The 19,880-nt window shown below is 41.5% G+C and overlaps 1 protein-coding gene and 1 pseudogene across 5 annotated transcripts in view; one reads left to right on the forward strand and one right to left on the reverse strand.

The window, feature by feature from the left end:
* Positions 1 to 1,898: 1,898 nt before the first annotated feature.
* Positions 1,899 to 2,954, reverse strand: LOC112664970 (adaptin ear-binding coat-associated protein 1-like; annotated as a pseudogene).
* Positions 2,955 to 10,526: 7,572 nt separating this feature from the next.
* The window catches only part of SLC4A5 (solute carrier family 4 member 5), a 108,426-nt gene continuing 99,072 nt past the window's right edge, over positions 10,527 to 19,880 (forward strand). For 3 of the 5 annotated variants that reach the window (XR_003139592.2, XM_025453614.2, XM_025453620.3), the window contains exon 1: positions 10,527 to 10,669. The gene's annotated coding sequence lies outside the window, so the exon portion shown is untranslated. Of the gene's footprint in view, positions 10,670 to 19,656; positions 19,854 to 19,880 lie in introns of those variants that run through there. The other 2 variants (XM_025453618.3, XM_035701049.1) reach the window with 2 other exon arrangements.

The following is a 19,880-nucleotide window of genomic DNA, read 5'->3' on the forward strand; positions in this document are numbered from 1 at the left end:
CCTTGTCAATAAGCAGGAGACATAGCAAGTAACATTAAAGGGAATGACATAAACCAGCTTGCACACCATGGGAAAGTTAAGAAAAAGACTGTCCAGGAGTTTTAGTTGTGAGACAGAAGGGATTTCCAATTTAGTGATTTGTGTCCCCAGGGTCATGGGGCATTGTTTTTAATTTTTCACATTTTATTCCTGGTATTAGCAGCTTAAGAAAGTAGAGTTTTCCTAATTACTGATTTATAATGCTTATAAACAGCACACGAAACACTCAATTTCACAATAGTAACATTCACTGATCTCTTTAAATGCAATTTCAATCCTTATTTTAAGCTCAGTGCAATAATAATATATAGTATAGCTAAAAACACACAAAATATATATCTTGAGCTACAGGAAGATGAGGAAGTGGTTTCCATAGCCATATTTGATTTTAATCAAGTACACATTTCCACAATGAACAAGTACCAACAAATATGTTGATAAAATACTACCCCAAATGTTTATTCTGCCATCAATTTTTTAAGCAGTTCCATTCCAACTACTACTAAAAATATGTTTTAGAAGCTTTAATCTGATTTGGGAAAATGATTCTACAACTTAACAAATAGTATGTATGAGCCCCAAAGCTTTTAAGTCAAAAAAGCCTTGCAAGACAAGCATTCATGAGAAGTTTAGTTTCTCCAAAAAATCACTAACTGAAGAGGAAAGCAAATTATCTTTTAAGACCTAAACATTTTTACAAAAAACTATATTCCTTTTATTTTTTAAAGATTTTTATTTATTCATGAGAGACACACACGGGGCTGGGGGCGGGGCAGAGACACAGGCAGAGGGAGAAGTAGGCTCCATGCAGGGAACCCGATGTGCGACTCAATCCCAGAACTCCAGTATCACACCCTGAGACAAAGGCAGATGCTCAACCGCAGAGCCACCCAGACGTCCCAAAAAACTATATTCCAATATCATCTTTGACTTGACAGAAACAAAACCAGCTCATTATCTTTATATAATTTTTTTTAATTTCAGTTAAGATACGGTGTGATATTAGTTTCAGGTGTACAATACAGTGATTTGAAAGTATACTCTCTTTAATAATCTTAGATTACTGTTGTCTAGAAACTTGAAAATACATGAAACACATATTTCAGGTATCACAGGGTCAAAAGTGACATTTAGATTTCACATATTAAACAGCTATCATATAGCTTACAATGGTACAAAGACACCTAATACAAGTACTACTACATCATTTAGAGTCCAAAGTCAGAAGGAACTGTGTGGTTAGCAAAATAACTTTTGTGTGGTCATTGATACCCAATAAGTAATTCAAGTATAGTAATATCAAAGCAGGCAATTAAAATCTCAACTATCACTCTACAATTGAAGATATGAAAATTTTGTTCTCCATCTTTCAATTACATGGACTTTATTGTAGAAAATATTCAGTTGTTATAGATGGCTGCCCCACAAGATAATGAAGCTTAAGAAATTACAAAAAGTGTCAAGATCCATAGTAGGCTTCATCAAATTCTTTTCCAGACTGTTTCAATTCTTCATTCAGAGTTATCACAAGTAACCTTCTCAAACTTCCCTGAGTCCTTTCAAATCGAGAAGATGAAACTTCAACTTGTACTTGGCCTTGTCTTTCAATTTTCATTGCTTTGTGCATTGTTTCAGTGATGAACTCTATGACAAGGTCTTCAAGAATATCCACTGGCTCTGTGTAAGTATTCTGATCATCCCCCAAACAAATACATTATATATATATATATTGCAATGGTCTAGAAAAGGTCTTTTCTGTACCTCATTCATTTTCTTCATCAAACATGAGGTTTTCTTCCTTAACTTCTCAAGGTCATTTTTATTCTTCAAATCCATTCTTGCTGTTCTGCCAAGGCTATTCAGTTCTGGGCTAAGTTGGATGGCTATGGTGCCAGGTTTGGAACAGAGCTGAATGCAGTGCCAAAGTCTCTCCAAGTCAGAGACTGGAGCTGGTGTCATGACAGGAGTAGGAGAAGCCCAGCCTAGAAGGATATCTGTGTCATTGCCTCCTTGGTTAGATTTGGAATGGGTGGTGGGTGCAACATGATTGCTCATGGCATCCTCTGAGGATGGGGGAGAGGATAGGGGCTTTTCCTCCAAATGGGGCTGGGAGTAAACTTGGGCCCGCAGTCTCCTGCAGTCCTGGGCTTAGAAAACCATCATCTCTTGGTTGCAATGTTCCTATTACTCAATATGATGATCTGTCCTTCCTTGAAGCCCAGATCCAACTTGGGATGAATGTCCAGTTGTTGAGATTCATTGGACATCTTAGATACTTGCTTTACCCACTTGAAGTGGTTTTGTAGAAGGATATTAAAGTCAAAGGCATCACCTACTCTATGAAGTAAATGCCAATGAAAGCACTATGTCCACTGTCATTCTGGAACCAGATTACACAGTAGAAGCTGGAATCTGTCACTATCTCCTCAGTAATGATAGGATATTGTTTCTACTGGTGCCCAAAGAGCTCCTGTGATGTTTTATACTCAAGTTGATAGACAACCTTCCCTTTCAAAATGATTGGAGGTGACCAGTAGAAGTAGGCTGGCCTGAATTCCAGCCTGTAGCTGCTATTGGAGGTACTGGGCAGAATCTGGTAAATGCTGACATCCAGCTTCATACAGAGGTCAAAGCTTGTATTTTGACTGTGCTGCTTTCTTGGCCCTGCTCTCCATGCCTACTAAGTCTCTTTTAATCTCTAGGTTCTTTCTTACTTTCTTTTTCCTTATAATTTATTTGTTTGAGGAACTATTTCTCAGAGCCTGGATTTAAAATATATCCTCATGGTGTTAATAGATTCCTCTGCCTTCCACATTTTCCATAAGTTTTTAGATTTACAGCTATGATTCTCAAACTGTAGTTCCCTAATCCCCATCATCAGAACCACCTGGAACCTTGTAAGATGTGTTAATTCCTACCCCACCAGAGGGACCTGGACATCCAGGTCACCATCTCGGTGAGGCTTAGCATCCCATTTTTGAAGTCATCCATTGAAGAATAAAGGTCAAAACAACTGGGGTAGGGAGGGGTAAAATACTGGGTGAGGTAGCGGTTGTCTCTTATTGGGATGGCACGCAAGTACTTCTAGGTTTTATTCAATAAAAAATTAAAAAATTTTTGCATTATGTTGGAACAAATGTAATGGTGGACTTATGGTTAAATAGTTAACTTAGCTGATTTCATGTACTTTGAAAACTATATGACTACTAAGGGTCCAAGTTTCCCTGCCTTTCTTGGAGAAGGGTAGGGATAAGTGTTCACTCTCCCTCAATGCTTAGGCTATCAAATATTGACACTTTCGAGGCAACGAAGTAGCTCAGAAATGGCAGACTCTCTCCTGGAGTTTTAGGTTGCTTATGTACTTGGCAGCCAAGGACACCTGGTTTAGAAAATCCTTGGTTGGGCCCTTCACCTGCAGCAATGGCTTGCCAAATTTCCATAAAGAGTTGAAAGCCAAGCCTGTTTTCCCTTCTGATCTTAGTGGAAGGGGTCAGCTTATGCCTGGCTATTCTAGAAGATAATCAGAACCTATGCAAACAATTGAGCAAGGACCAACAGGTGAACCTGAACTTTTGTGAACTCGTGGAGTAACCACAACTTGCCTACCAAATTGTGAAATCAAACTTTGTTTTCCCAAGTCTCGGGTGTCAGTGGAAAAATCTAAGATAAATTACGTGAGACCTATGTTGATACTCCTTTGTTAAAAAAAAAGAAAGGAAAGGATAAGCTGTATGCATTTTTTAACACTCATAGAATTGAATGCCAAGAAAGAATGGATTTTGCTGTATATAAACTTTTAAAAGTGGATTGAAAAAGAAAAAGAGCACTTCGATGAACACAACGATAAAACAAGTAGTTGACCACAACTTGTTAGAGTTTTCCTACATATTTGCAATGATATAGGAAATTCATTTTTCAGTAGAAAAAAAGTCTATTTTGTAAAGTAGGTAGTTGGACTCCTGTTTTAAATGAAGATATGTTGTCTGAAAAAGAAATATCCCCACTGATGCTAGGTCAGTGGGGGTCAGAGTGAGGAAGGGTACGGAGACTGGAACTTACTTATCCATTATGCTTTTGATGGACATTTGGGTTGCTTCCAAGTTTGAGCACCTACAAACCATTCTATATAAATATGCTTGTTTACATGCCCTGGCCTGGTACACATGTAAATGTTGGGTTTCTTGGTCATTTGGTGTGTGTATTTTCATCCTTATTTGATATTGCTACATTGTTTTAGCAGAATGGTTGTACTGGTTTACACCCCCAGCATAAGGATGGGTCCCCTTGCCTGGATTCAAGTGCCTTCCCACAGAGAGTGGGGTGGGGGGGAAATAAGTCTTGGAAAGAATGAGGAAGTGGGGCAGAGGAAGACCTTGGGTGTGAGTCCAAGGAGATCAGACTTTATTTGATTGCCCTGGAAAGCTTCTAGTTATTTTGGGACAGAGGACAAAATGCAAAAACGAGGTTTTAGAAAAGTGAGCCTTTAAAGCTCTCAACCGGTTTGTGTTGTGGGGAGAGTGGGGATGGTCATAGGGTTGGTTTAGGCTGGCAGCAGGATTCAAGTTCACAAGAGAGAGATTTGTGGGGAGAATGTGCAAAGGAGGAGCTGAGCAAATGCTGTGTGGCAGAGACCCAGAGCATCCCAGCTCTGCCCATTCTTGTCCTTAAATAATCCTGTGAGACTATGGCACACTGCTTGTAGTGGGTGTGAAGTACTGTGGTCTGCCTGGAGAACACTGTAGCAGGCAGTATCCAGCAATGATGAAGACGCATATACCTTAAGATCCAAAAGTCTCCCAATATACCAAAACAAAACAAACAAGCAAGCAAAATCACCCCAAAAGAAGGGATTTCAAGAAGGAAATATTGTCAACCATGTCAAATATAACAAAGAGGTCCATCAAGAAAAGCCTGAAAAGCATTCACAGACTTTGGCTATTCAGAGTCTGATGATGAGCTTTGTCGGAAAAATGTTTGGAACACAGTGGGAGCAAAAATCAGAACACAGTGGTTTGAGGGGAGAGCGAGTAGTAGCAAAAGGTAACGGAGTGTGTAACATGCACAGATGGTTGAGTGAGCACAGACCCAGCACATGGAAACATTTAGGATATGATAAAAGCACATCCTAAATATGCTAAATTAAAATACCATTTCAAACGATTGGATAGAAGATACCTAATTTGACAAATGATGTAACATGGGAGAAAAATAATAAAGCTAAATCCTTATATCATATGCTAAATTCAAGTCAGATAATTTTTAGAACTAGATGAAAATATAGGTGTACATAAACTTGGGGATGATTAAAGTGTTTCTGAGATTGGCAACAAAGCTAGAAGCCTTAACAGAAAAATATGGATAAACTTGACTTCATTAAAACTGACACACATGTACTAAGCTTTTTAGTAAGGAAAAGAAAAGGCCATTAAAACTGAATAACAAATGACAAACATAGAAAAATAATTATGATATATGATAAATAATTCTTATAAATAAGAAGAGACACCAGTATCAACATAAATGTGAATAGCAATTCACAAATAATCCAACTGTTCAATACCAGCTGAAAAAATTCAATTTTTAAAAAAAGATTTTATTTATTTATTCATGAGAGACACAGAGAGAGGGAGAGGCAGAGACATAGGCAGAGGGAGAAGCAGGCTCCATGCAGGGAGCCTGACATGGGACTCCATCCCAAGACTCCAGGATCACGCCCTAGGCTGAAGCAGCGCTAAACCATTGAGCCACCCAGGGATCCCCAAAATTCAATCTTAATAGGAATCAAAAACTCTAGTTCAAGATGAAATGAACTCTTACATTTACTTCTCTTTCCTCCCTAAGTTCAACTGAAACTACATTTTTTTTTTTAAATGAAAGGAAAGGTAAGAAAAGGATAAAATTCCAAAGCAGTACTGGAAAACAAGTATGATAGTTCTCCCTTGCCTATAGGAGATATGTTCCTAGACCCCCAGGGGAGGCCTGACATATACTGTTTTTTCTTATACACACATACCTATGATAAAGTTTAATTTATGAATGAGGCACAGTAGGACATTAACAGCAATGGTAATAAAATGGAACAATTTTAACAATATACTGTAATAAAAGTTATGTGAATGTGCTCTCTCTCCCCAAAATAGCTTATTGTACAGTAGTCACCCTTCTTCTTGTGACGCTGTGAGATAATAAAACGTCCACATGATGGGATGAAGTGAGGAGAATGACGGAGGCCTGGACATAGCCTTAGGCTCCTGCTGATGGAGGAGCACCTGCTTCTGGACCATAGTGGGCCGCAGGTAACTGAAACCACAGACAGTGAAACTACAGGTACTTTCCTTTGGCCGGAAAATCCCCCAGCCTCACTCCACTCACATGGTTCATATAGGACTGCCATGTTCCTGCAGAGCCGGTTTCCTAGCCATGGCTGATGGCTCAAACTTGGGCACAGTTAGCTGAAGGGATGCCTCTCACCACCACCCCTCCCCCCCACCAGTTCTCACTTTGGGTTCTATTTTATGGAACAGATATATGATGGTCGATCAGAAAGCCAAATATAGGGGATCCCTGGGTGGCGCAGCGGTTTGGCACCTGCCTTTGGCCCAGGGCGCGATCCTGGAGACCCGGGATCGAATCCCACGTTGGGCTCCCGGTGCATGGAGCCTGCTTCTCCCTCTGCCTGTGTCTCTGCCTCTCTCTGTGTGTGTGACTATCATAAATAAATAAAAAAAGAAAAGAAAAGAAAGCCAAATATAGCTTTATCATTGGTCAAGACTTAGAAACCTTGTAGGTCATTCTTAGATAGGCTCTCTTAAGGTCCTTTTCACCCTCCAAATTGGAGAGATTGGAAACCCCAAAACTTTATTTCTCAGTGTCCCTTGCTGCTAGAGTTCTGGATGTAAACTGACCTTGCATCTCATTTGCTGAGGAAACCTGCCTCCTAAACACAGAGAAAAGAAGGATCACCTGAAAGTTAGGTAGAGCGGGAAAGCCCTGTGGTCCTGAGACACCAGGCATGGTGGCCTCAGTGGCCGTGGAGGTTCTTCAGGACGTGTGGCCCAGCCTCTGCCCCGCCCATCCCTTCACTCACACGCAGCAAATGAATGGTTGTTCTTCTACAGCAAGGCGGAAAGGCTCTCAAAGTAAATAAGAATTCTTGGAATTATGTTTTTGTTTTAAGCCACACACATACACACACACATGCAAGTAGATAAGAATGTGCATTGGTTGACAGCAAAGGTATCATTAGAGCTGGACAGAGAAGTAGGCGAGCGCTCCAGTGAATCCTCAGTGGACAATGGACACAAGCAGGAAAGCACTTTGCTGCCAGGGCAGTCCTCCTCCCTATTTCCTGTATCAGGAAGGATCCTCAGGCTGCAGACCTGTTCCCTTTGTGCATCCCGGAGGGAAAACCTTCTGTCCCCTCACTAACCCACGGTGAACCTCACCCTCTAATTCCTGCATGAAGTGAAAAAAACAAAAATCAAAAAATAAAATATCTGAACCAAATAGCCACATGATTTAAACAGAACCTGGGTGGGTATAAATCAAAGGGTCTCACTGGACTACTTGGCAGTAACGGCCCAACAAGTCTTACCACCTGTGCTACGATCCACTCTGAAGCCAATTATTCCATTCTTGTACAAAGTTCCATTCCACATTTGTTTGAGCTCAGGCACATTTGCTGAGATTTGTCTCTCTCCCTAAAATGGCCCCATCCTTTTCCTCCCCAAGCTTGCCCTGTACCAGGGAAACTGCCTGCCCTGTTCCTGGGGTACACTGCATTCTTTGACCACTTAGGTCTTTGTTTTTATGGCTGCTTCCCTTTGCCTCAAATGCACCCTTGTTAGTTTTGCTATTCCGAATCCCACCCCATATCCTTTCCCTTCATGTCTTACTGAAGGCCATTTTCTCCATGAAGTCTTTCTTTCTTTCTTTTTCTCTCTTTCTTTCTTTCTTTCTTTCTTTCTTTCTTTCTTTCTTTCTTTCGAGTGCATGCATGCCTGTGAATGTGCATGCAAGGGCAGGGGCAGAGGGAGAGGGAAAGGGAGAGAGAATCTTAAGCAGGCTCCATACCCAGCACAGAGCCTGACATGGAATTCCATGCCAGGCCCCATGTGGGGACCTCTGCAGGCTGGGACTCATGCCCCTGAGATCATGACTGGAGCAGAAATCAAGAGGTGCATACTCAACTATGCCACCCAGGCCCTCCATGAATTGTTTCTTTAACACATAGGGTCTAAACTACAGCCTGGGACTTTAAAGGTAAGCAATGACTATTTGTGAATTGAATCAGTCCTCCCAACACATATGGTTTTTCTTTTACTGTGCCTCTCCCTCCCTTTGTGCTTTTTTATGGGGCTTTGCACTCTTCTGCTTATGTATTTGTCGAATCCTCAACTGGCTGGAAACTCCCTGAGGCTAGAGACTATGTCTTCTGGGTCCAGGCTATCCTGATCTGTTCCAGACTGAGGCATTTCCTAGGTTGCAGTTCTTTCAGAGCTTAAACCAGGAAAGTGTCAGGCAGACCAAAGTGAGTCAGTCATCCTAGTCTTGCTAGTCTTTGATTCCATGGATTGTGGGAAGAAAATAGGATGTAAGGTTAAAATTATGGCTCAGCCATGGCCTCCAAAACACACCTTCCCATATGTCTGCTGCATGCATGGGTTTTCCACTGGGGGAAACCCAGTGAGCTAGGAATAGAGTGAGGACTTTTTTTTTTTTTTTTAATTTATTTATTCATGAGAGAGAGAGAGAGAGAGAGAGGCAGAGACCTAGGCAAAGGGAGAAGCAGGGTCCATGCAAGGAGCCCAATGTGGGACTTGATCCTGGGACACTAGGATCATGCCCTGAGCTGAAGGCAGACACTAAACCCCTGAGCTACCCAGGTATCCCTAGAGTGAAGACTTTATACCAGAAGATAAATTTCCTATCTGAGAGAGAAGGTAAATCCTGAAATATGGGTCTAAAAACACTCAACAGATCTATAATAGGGCCTGTGTAAGCAAAGGGCTGGAGTTCATTTTTCTCTATTTTCTCTTATTTATTTATTTATTTATTTATTTATTTTTTTAAATTTTTTTTTTTTTTTATTATTTATTTATGATAGGCACACAGTGAGAGAGAGAGTCAGAGACACAGGCAGAGGGAGAAGCAGGCTCCATGCACCGGGAGCCCGACGTGGGATTCGATCCTGGGTCTCCAGGATCGTGCCCTAGGCCAAAGGCAGGCGCTAAACCACTGCGCCACCCAGGGATCCCTATTTTCTCTTATTTAAATTCAATTTGCCAACATACAGTATAACACGCAGTGCTCATCTCATCATGTGTCCTCATTAGTCCCCATCACCCAGTTACCCCACCTCTCCCACCTCCCTTTCTGCAAACCTTTGTTTCTCAGAGATGGGAGTCTCTCATGGTTTGTCTTCCTCTCTAATTGGAGTTCATTTTTTGATGGAGCTTCCAACCTCTGCTCTTCCTTCTACCTCTATGAGTCCACGGTATGTATTACTCTCTGAGCCTCAATTTCCATATCTGCAAGGTTTCATCTGGGGATGAAAATCCTCTCCTGCCAGTTCTGTTGAGAGTTAAATCAGAGAAGGTGTGTGTGTCACTGAGCCCAATACTTGGTGTCCAGAGATGCCTAGGTTATCAGAGATTTCAGCATGCTCTTCTTCCTTGCCCCTCCTACTCTGTGTGCCCACAACCAAACACTGTGTGCCCACCCCCAACACTATGCTCACAGACCAACCCTGTGTGTCCATATCCCCAACCCTGTGTGCCCACATCCCCAACACTCTGTGCTTGCCCCCCAAGACTATATGCCTTACCCTCCACACACTCTGTGCCCACACATCCAAGACTATGTGCCCACATCCTCCATACTCTGAGCCCACACCCTCACACTGTGAGTCCACACCCCCCACACTGTGTCCCTCCCCCACTAGCACTTCTTTTCGCCTCATTTCCTATTCACTGTCTGCCTTCTCCCTGCCCTCTTCTCACTGACCACTCTTTCTTTATATCTTTCCTACTTACAAAGCAGTTAAAACGAGGACAAAAATCAGCACAAAACTTAGAAAAATCACAAAGTATGCAACATTTTGCTTGCAGGGTTTGATTTGTTCAAACACCTTCATTTCTCTTGTCCATATCCTTCTCTGAAGAGTTAGGAGCTGAGGTTTGCTGAGCTAGAGGGGCTCTGAGATATGGAATGTGCTCCTTAATCTCAGGCCTCTGAAGAGAAGAGGCAAAAGGCCTGACATCTTTCCTGAGGATTGTGTCTTAAAGGAGTTAATTGTCTTTGGGGAATGCCTCTGCTGGCTCCATTGTGCTTGGACGAGCTAAAGCTGCAAGTAATAAACCTCCCTAGGACATACTGATTAGATAAACCAATAGGAATTGCGGAAGACACAGACATTAGATTAAAAAAATTTAAAATGAATGTTACTTTTACAGTGTCTGTGAATAGACAAAGACTTTTTGGTTCTGAAATAGTTGGTAGGTGAGGTAACAGAGGAGGGGCTATGTTAATAGCAGAGGTAGGAAAAAAGGAGAGGTGGGTGGATTCCAACTTCAGGGCCCACCTTAAAGGATTAGATTCAAGGGCCCGGAGCAACCAGCCACTGTGCAGGGTGAGTAGAGTGGATTTTAAATATACGGAGTTAATAGCTTGGTTGTGGGTTCTGGTTTGGGGATGTAAAAGAATGAACCCAATAGGTAGGAACCTTCAGCCCACAGAGGCTCAGGTGAGAATTTTGTTGCTTTTTACTAAAGTTCGGTGCAAGATTTAGAGAGCAAAGATAAAGGGCAGTCTGTTGTTTAAATTAATTTTTAACTATTTCAACATAGTGAAGGACAAGTAAGATTGACCAAGTTGTCCTATTGCTATTTGGTGTTCCCCTACTTGCATTCTATGATCATGTGCCTCTGTGCAATGTCTGCTGTGCACCGAGGGGCTGAGATTTAGATCTAGTTATATTCTCTGCACAGAGGTCTAACTGCCTTTCTTAAATCCATGTTCTTCAGCCATGAAAGTCATGGTGGTTGGTTCTTTGCTTACTTCGAGCTTCTTCCAAGGGTTATTTCCAGCATCTTCTTGGAGGCTTCTAAGAGTCCAGGAAACATGAGACTTATATAAAAATCCTCACTTCAATTAAGCTTTCCCACAGGAAGGAGGTGGCCTTTCCCACTTACTTCTTGGGCTCTAGGGAATGGGAGGGAGGTGATACCTGAGAAGCCAGGGAGCTAGTCCTCATCTCTCTTCCTAGATATGACAGACTGTGTAGTTCTTACAAATTAGGACTCCTGGGGATGAGTTGTCTATCCAAGAAAGGGTCACTCAGCCCTTGATGAAATTCTAACTTAGAAATCCAGAACCCGGGCAGCCCTGGTGGCACAGCGGTTTAGTGCCACCTGCAGCCCAGGGTGTGATCCTGGAGACCCAGGATCGAGTCCCACCACGGGCTCCCTGAATGGAGCCTGCTTCTCCCTCTGCCTGTGTCTCTGCTTCTCTGTTTCTCTCATGAATAAATAAATAAAATCTTAAAAAAAAAATCCAGAGCCCTTTAGCTCTGTGGGCTTCTCTGAGAAAGATTTGTTATTGTTGTTTGCTTGTTTTTATTTTTATTTATTTATTGTTTTTACTTTCCTGCGATTTGGGCCTGAGCTGAGGAATGTTCTCAGTAGTATCTTAAAAGCCCACCAAATATGTCCTTTCTCCCCCTCAACCCCCTAGCTCATTTTGGGCTGCCCAGTCTGAGGAGAGCCATCTTTCTCCATCTGTTGAAGAAGCTCAGTAAGTGGCTTGTTGCATGACTGAATGCCTGCACACCCTCCCCTGAGTTAATCTAATCTTCTCAGAGAGGCAATAATCAAGCACTGAGACGAATTAATGGAGATGCTCAAATATCTTCTCTTTCACCTCCCTGTTCTGTGACCACTGATGGAGGCCAATGTCAATAAAGGAGATACTTCAGCACAAGTGATGTAGTCACATGAAATAGATGGCAGAGTGTGTTCACCAATGTTAACATTCCCAAAACAGAATCAACTGGTCTTGGGTTTTCATAACCTTCATCTGTAGAAAACTTTGCTTCTTGAGCTACTTGAGATATACTTCTCTATCTAAGGAATTGGCCTCTGTGTGTCTTCACCTAATTTATTATCTCAGAATTACATAATTTGGATCATTTTATATAATCTTAAAGACAGGGGCCCTTTAAGATTCCTTACTCAAAAATGGATTCAGCTTTGTTTGAAGCCTAATGGGGCACTGCAGTGTCCACTTGTGGTATCACAGGGCATGAGCTGGGTCTGATCACAGCTCTAACAGAGAAACAGAACATGGTAATCCATACCTACTTCGCCTCTGTGCCTTTTACCCTAAATCTGGGCAAACTGCAATCTCATTTTATATCAGAATTCCTTGAACACAGGTTCTGTCTTTTTTTTTTTTTTTTTAAGATTTATTTATTTATTTATTTATTTGAGAGAGAGAAAGAGAGAATGAGCAGGGGGAGGGGCAGAAGGAAAGGAGATTCCCTGCTGAGTTTCCAAAGTACTGCCTGCCTGGCTTCTTCTAGCTGCCTAGCCAGTTTTTACCATATGTACATGTGTACACTAGTCATGTTGTCAGAGACTCTGTCCTCATGCACCGATTCATACACCCTGTGGCTTACTGTGTACATGCAAGGCACTTTTCTGGGCTGCAATATGTGGGTAATTTATACATGGGCCCTGCCCTCAGAGAGCTTACAAATCTAGTGGGAGGTGCAAGATATATGAATGTTAAGTAACAGTTGATAGTATTGTGTAACTGTTCCATTAAGCAAGCATGACTCAAGGGGTAAAATCAGAAAGCAACTGGATTTTTACCTATGATTGCTCTTTTAAATTTATTCTGTGGGGTTGGATCTTGTTCTGTCCCCGAATGAAATTTAGACAAGTCACATGGTTGTTGTGGTCACCTTTGGTCTCAGTCAGAGACCAAATAAATTTCAGAAATTATGAATGAAATTTCAAAATTGAATGAAACAAATTTCATTTGTTCCCAATGAAAATCCAAACTTCAATCTCAATTTAAAATTGAGGCCTCTTCCCATCCCAACCTTGTGTTACTGAAGAAGAGAGGCCTATGGTAGTTGGTGGTCTGGATGGAAAGTCCTAGTTTCTACTTTTCCTCATTTATTTAGCTAGCAGGGGTCTATGGACGCTTCTGGATTGTTGCCTGGGGAGGGAAAAGAGGTGAGAGGAGTGGGAGAGTTCTCTCTACACATGTCTGATCTCCAGCCTCAATGGAGTCCTCAGTGGGGACATGGGAATTCTTTTACACATCCCTGGTCTGACCCCTAAAAGGTCAACCTTTCTGCTACCCTCAAAATCCACCCAAAGGCACACACTCCCACTCCTCACTTCCTCACAGAGGAAGTATATACAGTCAAGTGGGAATTTCCTCTGCTTCTGTCCTCCTGTCATCTCTTCTTCCTTTTTCTTCCATCTTGGATGAAGTTGCCGTTTTCCCCTGGTCCTGCTTCAGCCTTTCACCTTTGCTATGTATCAGGAATCCCCCAGAAGCCAGTCAGCACAGTAGGTTCACGTGGCATGGAGAATGCCAGGGTTTGGTGACCAAGGGTCCTTTTTTTAGGGCTTATTCTTTGTTGTAGCTCATACCTTATGGCTCCCTGTAATCAATCTCTACGTCTAGCATAACTCTAGTCAAAGTAAAAAAAGATTATTTTTAAAAAGTATTTAAAGTGATGTATTACCTTATTTAAAATTAAATTAAAATTATTTAATTTTTGTAGTAAAATATATATAACAAAATTGACCATTTTAACTACTTAATAGCATTAAGTACATTCACATTAACTGTACAATTCTCTCCACCATCCATTTCCAGAACTTTGTCTTCTTCCCCAACTGAAACTCTATATGCATGAAACAGTGACTCCTCACTCCCCCTTCCTGCTGCCCCAGATCTATTGTTCTGTTTTCTGTCTCTATGAATTTGGCTATTCTAGATACCCATAAAAGTGGAATCCTACAGTATTTGTCTTTCTGTGTCTGGCTTATTTAACTTAACATGATGTCTTCATGGTTCAGTGTGTATTAGAATTTCCTTTTAATTTAAAAAATTTTTAAGAAACTTTATTTTTAAGTAATCTCTACACCCAATGCAGGACTTGAACTTAAAACCCCAAGCTTAAGAGTTGCATGCTTTACCGACTGAGCCAGCCAGGTGCCCCTCCTTCTTTTTGTCTTTTTTAAAATTATTATTATTTTTTTAATAAGATGATTTATTTATTTTTTAAACTTTTTAAAAAAGATTTTATTTATTTATTCTTGATAGAGAGAGAGAGAGAGAGAGAGAGAAGCAGAGACACAGGCAGAGGGACAAGCAGGCTCCATGCAGGGAGTCGTGGGACTTGATCCCAGGACTCCAGGATCACGCCCTGGGCCGAAGGCAGGCGCTGAACCGCTGAGCCACCTAGGGATTTCCCCCTCCTTCTTTTTAAAGGCTAATATTGAATTGCACGGATATCACATTTTCTTTATCCATTCATCTATAGATGAACATTTGGGTTGTTTTCCACCTTTTGCCTGTTGTGAGTAATGAACATTGGTGTACAATACAAGTACCTGTTTGAGCCACTGCCTTTTAACTCTTTAGGGCATATATCTAGAAATCGAATTTATTTGTTTTTGAATAGAAAATACATCCCTATGTGGACAATATAAAAGGGACAAAGGGTTCTACTAGCAGCCCCTGAGCACCTGCCCCCCAGTTCTGCTCCCAGGAATCTTCACTGAAACCAGATTCTTGTGACTTCTTCCTTGAAGAGATTATGCCCCCATAGGCATGCCTGCCGCCCCTCCCCAAATGGTGGCACGCCATAAGCACTTTTCTACACTTTGCTTTTCCCCCCCTATTTAACAATACTTCTTAAGATCATTCCATAGCACTGTTTAGAGTATTCACTCTATTTAAAAGCTTCATAGTTTTCCAATATATAGATAAAACTTTTTTTAATCAGTCCCCTATTGATGGACATTCAGGTTGTTTCCAGTGCTTTGCTGCCACAAACAATGCTGTAGTAATAACAGAATTTAGTGAGTACTTCCTATGTGTCATCCTTAAATCCTTTAAAATCTTTTCCATGTATTATATCACTTAATTCCTATGATAATCCCCTGATATAAATGCAGGGAGGTGGGTAACTGCCCCAAACCACACATATGTCCTTACACAGGTGGGAGTATTCTGTAAGATAAATTTCTAGACAAAGAATGCTACTACCCAAAAGTATATGCATTTGTAAAGTTTATTTTTTTTTATTTTTTTTTTTTCATTTTTAAAGTTTTATAAATATTGCCAAAGTGGCCCCAAAGGGTCTGTGCTCAACTGCAGGGCCACTGGCCATTGTGTGAAGCGGGCCCATTTCCTTCCACTGTCATGGTTATGAAACCTTTTGATATTTGCTGATTTGAAAGTTAAAAAGTGGTATTTCACTGTGGCTCTAATTTTCTTCTTCTTCTTCTTCTTCTTCTTCTTCTTCTTCTTCTTCTTCTTCTTCTTCTTCTTCTTCTTCTTCTTCTTCTTTTCTTCTTCTTTCTATTTATGCATTTGAGAGAGTGCACGAGCAGAGAGGGAGGGCCAGAGAGAGAAGCAGACTCTCCACTGAGCAGGAAGCCTGACTCAGGGCTCAATCCCAGGACCCTGAGATCGTGACCTGAGCTGAAGGCAGACGCTTAACCAATTGAGCCACCTAGACAACTCCCACCACCTTTTTATTTTATTTTTTTCTTTTTTTCTTTTTTTTTAAATTTATTTTTTATTGGTGTTTAATTTACTAACATACAGAATAACCCCCAGTGCCCGTCACCCATTCACTCCCACCCCCCTCCACCACCTTTTTAAATGAGGTTGATCATCTTTTCAAATGTTTAAAGGCCATTTGGTTTACTGATGGCATTTTAAAAACTTGACAAAATGATTCCACAGTTTGTGTAGAGAATCTATGAGCAAGGTAGCCTGGGTTCTTTAAAATTTCCATTTTGCTTCTATATGTTTCTGAATAGGTAATATAGTCACAAGATTCAAGATACAATAGGAGTAAAAGGGTATAGAGTAGACATCTCCTCTTTCCAAGTCTGTCACTAGCTGTCTAGTCCCTAACCCCAAATGCAATCTCAGTTCCATTTCTTGCCTGCTTATATGGGCATAGCTTGGGCCACGCTGTCACTCTGAGCTGTTTCATGTGTGTGAAAGATTAAGTTCAGACATACCACTCTAACCCCAGCAGTGTCCTCTTAACTCCAGCACCTGACCTTCAACCTTACCAACCCTTTCTTTCCCATCCAGGTGAGATTCTCAGCTCTCTGGGGGCTTCACTTTATTGCCCCAATGGCCTCCAGCTGCCCCTGTCTGGAAATCCTTACTTTCTGTTTCATAGAGCTTAGCTAAGAGTTGCTCACCCACAGGATTGCTTGAATTTTAAAATCTTAACAGAGTAACCATATAACTTATTGTCCAGACTGAAAGGCTTTTGAGAATGAAAGGGGGTACTACCAACAATGAAGCCGGGACAAATGGGCACATGGTGGCTGTCCAAGGCAAACTGGGATGCAAGTTCAACCGCAGTCTTAAGGACAATCACATTTAGTGTGCTGCGTCCAACAAATGAATATATTGTTGCCTTTGTCCACTGCCCAAGCTGCTCCTCTAAATGGAAAAATTTTTGGGATCCCTGGGTGGCGCAGCGGTTTGGCGCCTGCCTTTGGCCCGGGGCGCGATCCTGGAAACCCCGGATCGAATCCCACGTCGGGCTCCCGGTGCATGGAGCCTGCTTCTCCCTCTGCCTGTGTCTCTGCCTCTCTCTCTCTCTCTGTGTGACTATCATAAATAAATAAAAAAAAAATAAAAAAAATAAATGGAAAAATTTTTAATAGTGCATTTCTCCAATGCTATTGTCTTTAAAAATCTATCATTTGGAATACCAGTTTCAGCCTCTAAACTGACATGTATAAGAAACATTAGTTTATTTTCTAACACTTTCCATCTGTATTCTGAGCCCCCATTTAAAAAAGATGGTGACACTTAAATCCATTTCGGGGTCAGAGTGAGTGAGATGCTGGACTCTTAGGGACCTATAAAGGCCTCCTACATTTGACATCATCTGTTCTTGTCCCATCTAGTCCTTGTTTGTTGGTACCTGCAGGTCCCTGTGGAGCACCAAGTCTCTTTCCATATCTTTGTGCCACCTTGGATGAGGGGGAGGGGACAGCCTTGATCATCATGACCATCTTCTCCCATACTTTAGTCTAGTTTGGTTAGGAGTCTTTCCTATTACCCTAAGGGAAGAGGCTCCTTTTATCTCTTTTTTTCTGCTTTCACATACCCTCCTGAGGCAAAGCATGGAATGATCTGGCTGTTTGGATGGTTGAAAGGAAGGGAAGTAAAGAAACCAGCAGGCTGGCCATTCATTCATTCATTCCTTCATTCATTCATTCATCAATAGGAGGCACTGGCTAATTATTCACAACATTATTTTGCAAGACTTATATAAATGCCTTATATAAGGCGTGCTTCCTGTTTTAACTATTATGATATTATAATTTTCTGTATCTTTTAGGAAAGCCTCCCTAAGCCCATCCCTCAGGCCAGATCAGTTATTTACCAGCTATGTGAACACGGGCAATTTCCTTTATCCTCTCAGAGCTTTAATTTCCTATCTGTAAATGTGGATAACAGTAGTTCATATTAATTAAGTGCTTAGCACTTGCCAGGCACTATTCCAAATTATCTCATTTAATCCTAAACAGAAACACATTATTCCTGTTTTATAGATGAGGAAACCAAGTCTCAGGGGTCATAAGTAAGTGCCCAATGTCATGTGATCTCCTGCTCTTAACTACTGCCCAGCTCTTTCCTTCATAAATGATAATGATCACATAGGGTTGCTGTAGGATTAACTGAGGTAATTTTGTAAAGCTCTCAGTCCAGATCCTGGCACATAGTAAGAGCTCCATAAATTCTAAGCTAATATTTTAACCATTATTTTTGTCATTTTTATCCAAAATGTCATTGGAATGGTATTTAAAATTTATATAAATTTATGGATATTTAATATATTTGCCCTATTCAATTTTCCCATTCAGGAATATGTTACCTTATTTTATATTTCTTACATTCTCATATAAAATATGCATTTCTAGGCAAGTTTATTTCCAGATGTTTTAGGAGTTTTGTCACTATTGAAAATGAAATCTTTTCCCCCATTATATCTTTTCCTCAGTGTGTGTGTCCCCAGATTCTTGTTAATGAATCACCACCACCCTCAGAGAAGTGGCTTTTTCTCTCATTTTAGGCTGACAATATGAAGATCACTTGACCCACATGGTTACACAGTTCAAGAGGGAGTGAGGCACAGGGTGAGGGTGGCTCATGTTGGCTGACAGATCACTGTCTCTGGGCTCAAGAAGTACAGCCTAGGGGAAAGAAGAAGTGGGTTTGTTCTCAGTCCCTCCTGGAGCCTGTCTGAAGAATGAATGCCCAGGTACCTGCAGGTCCTCCGTGGCTTCAGTGATCCCTAACTGAATTTGTCAAGTGATGGCTCCAGTGGCAGGCTTGTCAAGGGCCAAGCTTGCCACCTGGGGAGTGTGGCTTGCTTAAGAAAAGGGATGGCTCATTTTTCTTTGGGAAATGCCTCATCTGTGGAGTTCCTAACAGTTCTTTTGCCAGCCTCTACTCAGGGCCTTCAGAGGGCAGCAGAGAGCAGATGCAAAGGAGAGAAAAGGGTCCCACCCAGGTCTGGGCCTGCAGAAGGATTTTGGTTCCCAGAGAAGTAACAATAACTGCTCCTTTCCAGCAAACCGCCAGGAATACCACTCCCCACCTCCTCAGTATAGACATGGTGTGAACTTCCTGGCAGTATAATAATTATAATATTACTAGTTGATACTAATCATTTTCTGCATGCCAGACATTGACCTAAGATTTTATATACATTGATTCAATCAGTTCTCATAGCAACCATGGAGATAGGTATGATTAATATTTCCATTTTTCAGTTGAGGCAATTGAAGAAGAAAATAGATAGGTGATTTGCTCAGCATCCCATAGTTTGTGGAGCTAGGATTCGAACCAACCATCTTATAGGTGTCAGGGATACCTCAGTGAACAAGACAAAGTCCCTGCCATATTAAAGAGAGAGAAAATAATGAACAAAGAAATAAACACATATAGGCCAATAAGGCAGAGTTAAAGACTAGAAAGGGGCATTTTAGATAGACTGGTCAGGGACGACCTTCTTGGATAGATGACATTTGACCAGAAAGCTGAGCACATGAGAGAGCTGAAAGTGGGGAAAGCAGTAAGTGCAAAGGTCCTGAGGTGGGACTGAGCTTGGGATGTTAGAGGAACAGCAGGATGTGGAGTGTGGTTGGTACAGAGTGAGCCAAGGTCTGTGCTATTGCTGGCCACAGGCCACAGCAGTGATTGGGGGTAAATGGAGATGGAAGAAGGAGAGAACCCATCCATTGCATAACCTGAGCCTGGCCTCTTCAGGTTTCTCAGCTTCCCTTTAAGATATCTCTCAGATTTTCTTGTCTTTCTCTACAGTCTTGACATGCCACAGTATGTTCCCTCTTCAACCCTGGATACAGTTCAAAAGCAGCTAAAGCGGACAAGAATCTGGGGCAGCCAGGCTTGTACCACCTCCCAAAGCTTGGCATAAATAATCTGAGAGCCCCAAATTGCACATACTGGCATGAGGCTTGCCCAACTTGTGGAAAACCTCTTGTGGGCAAAAGCTCTAGGTAAGCCTGCTTGGGCCCCAGATGAAT

This window comes from Canis lupus, chromosome 17 (genome assembly GCF_003254725.2).
Source record: "Canis lupus dingo isolate Sandy chromosome 17, ASM325472v2, whole genome shotgun sequence".
Taxonomy (NCBI): Eukaryota; Metazoa; Chordata; class Mammalia; order Carnivora; family Canidae; genus Canis; species Canis lupus.